This window comes from Arvicola amphibius, chromosome X (genome assembly GCF_903992535.2).
Source record: "Arvicola amphibius chromosome X, mArvAmp1.2, whole genome shotgun sequence".
Lineage (NCBI taxonomy): Eukaryota > Metazoa > Chordata > Mammalia > Rodentia > Cricetidae > Arvicola > Arvicola amphibius.
The window spans coordinates 38,277,085-38,280,475 of NC_052065.1; positions in this window are offsets into that span (position 1 = coordinate 38,277,085).

Consider the following 3,391-nt stretch of genomic DNA (forward strand, 5'->3'; position numbering starts at 1 on the left):
CAATGCCCATCTTCCTCTTGAAGTAGATTGGTGCTGCCAGGAGCAGACATGTCTCACTGTCATGAACAGTCCTACGTTATTAAAACATTTAAAATGCCATATTCTGTAGTCTTTAAAGATATGAAGAATGCCTATTTAATTGAAATATATCTCAACATTTCTAGAAAATCTAACTAACATGACTACATGCTATAAGCTACAAACTATCCATTAACAACCTATATTTCCTAATTATACATTACATTTTTAAATGAACTACACAATCACAATACCTTAATCAAGACCAGAAATACATATACATATAACATAATTGACCTTAAATTTAAATCACTAAAGCAAAATCCATATCAATGCAAATTATTCATATCTATATCATATACTCCTTTAAATATAAAAGAACATTTATAAACAATATTTGGGAATATGGGCACAGTTATTTCTCTCCAAACTGCTTACTGACGAATGGGGGTGCTGTTATTCAGGTCTTTCATGGTATAACCTGTCTGCTCGGTTTATCTCAGTTGGAACTTGAATGAAGTAATTTTCTGAAGGTGTACACAGCAACCTTTCAGGAAGGTGTGGTCTATCATAACATATTGGAATAGAAGCAGTCCACAGGGCCTCATCCTCTGTGAAAACAAAAGAAGAATCTCTTTTCCAAAGTATCATATCCTTAGATCCAAATTCTGAAGTCAAGGTATTTTCAAAATATCTATGTTGGATTAGTTCAGCAGCATTTATAAACAAATATCTTTTAGCAGCTGTTGCTTCTTCCTCAGCATTCAAACAATTCAAAGAGAGCATAATAACATACAGTATCAAGATTCTCTGTGTATTTTCCATCTTTATGTGGCTTTACTTAACCTCTATTTCTTTTATTTTTACTTTTACTTTTTTGAGACAGGTTCTCTATATCTCTTTGTCCTGGAATAACTCTGTAGACCAGGCTGTCCGTGAACTCTCAGAGATCTGTCTGTGTCTGCCTCCCAGGCATTGGGATTAAAGGTGTGTCCTGCCATACCTTGAAGTTACAGAAATCAATCTACCTCTGCCTCTCAAGTGTTGGGATTAAAGGTGTGTACCACCACACCCAACTACTCTCTTTTTTCCTTTTAAGGACTCTAACCTTTAGTCTGCATATATTTTTAACACACTGTAAATTATTGAGGTTTTCTTTGTTTTTGAATCTCTCTTTACTATATTTCTCTCTTTTTCTGACCACATGAACCTTTAAATTACTGAGCAATAATGGTAGGATTAAAGCCATGGCTTTGACGGCTAGATCCAGCCCATTCCTTAGTTTTCCAGCCTTATGGCAGAAGCACTGGCTGTAGCCATGTTTATTGCCACAACTCTATGGCGTTTCAAGGTCCCTGCCAGCAAGCAAACTGCAGCATTCTACTCACAGGCCAAAGTCAGTCTGACAGCCTGCCTGAAAGAGTCAAAGTTTGCCCTGGTAGGACGGCCCAGAAAGCCAGCATTTTAAAATGGCATAGCTTTTTTCCTGTTACAGCTGAAAACCGAAAAGCATGCGTTCAACTTTTCAGCAAGACTGTTTAAGTGTTTAGTGGCAGGACCTCTTAAAAGAGCTGCAGGGTTTTGTAGCTAAAGCTGAGTCAGGAAGCCTCTCTTAGATGAGAGTGCTTGCTTGCCTCTAGCAAGCAGAGCAGACCTGAGAAATTGCTGCTACCAAGAAAACATGCTTTATTCTTTCCCAAGCTTTCTCAGGATTTCTGTGGATTCAGTTATCCACATGGGCGCCATTCTGTAGAATGATCTGCAGGCAGGCCTGCTTTTCATCCTGCCTGGCTCCCGCATAGCTAGCTTTACACCGAAATAACAACACACAAATTGTATTCTCACATCTTAACTAACCCATATCTAATAATCTGTATGTCACCATGAGATCGTGGTTTACTGGGAAAGATTCAGCATGTCTGACCTGGCGGCTGACTCCATTGCATCTGTCCCAGCGAGGAGAGGCATGGCGATTGTATCACTGCCTTCTATCCAGCATCCTGTTCTGTTTACTCCGCCTACCTAATTGTCTGTCCTATCAAAGGGCCAAGGCAGTTTCTTTATTAATCAATGAAAGTAACACATAGACACTCCTCCATCAATTATGGACTAACCTCAGAATTGTAATCAAGCGCCAATTAAATACTTTCCTTTATAAGGGTTGTTGTCGTCATGGTTTCTGTTCATAACAATAGAAACCCTAGCTAAAACAAAACCTATTCCAAGGGATTTGCTTCCTCCAATAAAACTACAATTTCTTTGTGGAAAATTCTTACCAATTTGATACAGTGAGCAAAAAGCTTTTTAAAGATAATCTATTTTTCCTTTCTATGTAATGATTCAAAGTACATCTCCATACACCTTTTTTTTTTCATATACCTTTTTAAGGCATCACTCATGTGTATCAACTTTGTATTGTCTTGTGATGTTGTAGTCAGCATCACAAGAAAATGTTAGGTATTGTGTTTGTTTTTTTCTTGCCTTGGTTCTCTTTTATAAAATTGTTCTTATGTAGAAATTAACATTCTGTCCTATTACTCTATAACAGGAAATTTTTAAATAATATGGAATACTAAAAGAAAGGAAAAAGCATAAAATTACAATGGTTTTCAAAGGAAATTAAAGAAGCAATTAGTGACATGACAATGAATTCAGTGGGATGCAAATGAGAGAAAATATTGGGCAATGAGGAGGAATAATTTGATAGGAGAAAGAACAAGTAGTTATTTGTAATGGGAAAATAACATTGGTGAAATGTACATGAAAATACAAATTAAAAATACAAATTAAAATACACAGAGAGAGAAATGATTAGGGTGGTATTTTGGATGAGAATGGCTCCCATAGAATCATGTATTTAAATGCTTAATCACCAGTTAATGAAACTGCTTGGAAATGATTAGGTTTGTGCTCTTGTTGGAGGGAGTATATCACTGGCTTTGAGGTTTCAAAAGCCCATGTCAGGCCATCAGGCCAAGTCTCTCTTCTCTTCTCTTCTCTTCTCTTCTCGTCTCGTCTCGTCTCCTCTCCTCTCCTCTCCTCTCCTCTCCTCTCCTCTCCTCTCCTCTCCTCTCCTCTCTTCTTCTCTCCTCCTCTGTCTCTGTCTCTCTGTCTCTGTCTCTGTCTCTGTCTCTGTCTCTCTCTGTCTCTCTGTCTCTCTCTCTCTCTCTCTCTCTCTCTCTCTCTCTCTCTCTCTCTCTCTCTCTCTTTCTCTCTCTCTCTCTTTCTCTCTCTCTCTCCCTCATATCTGTGCTTTGGCATGGAAGTTTTAAGTTGCTGCTCCAGCATCATGCCATACTCTTCACCATGACAGTCATGGACTCACCCTCTAAAACAGTAAGCAAACTCGTAGTTTTCTTCTATAAGTTGTTTT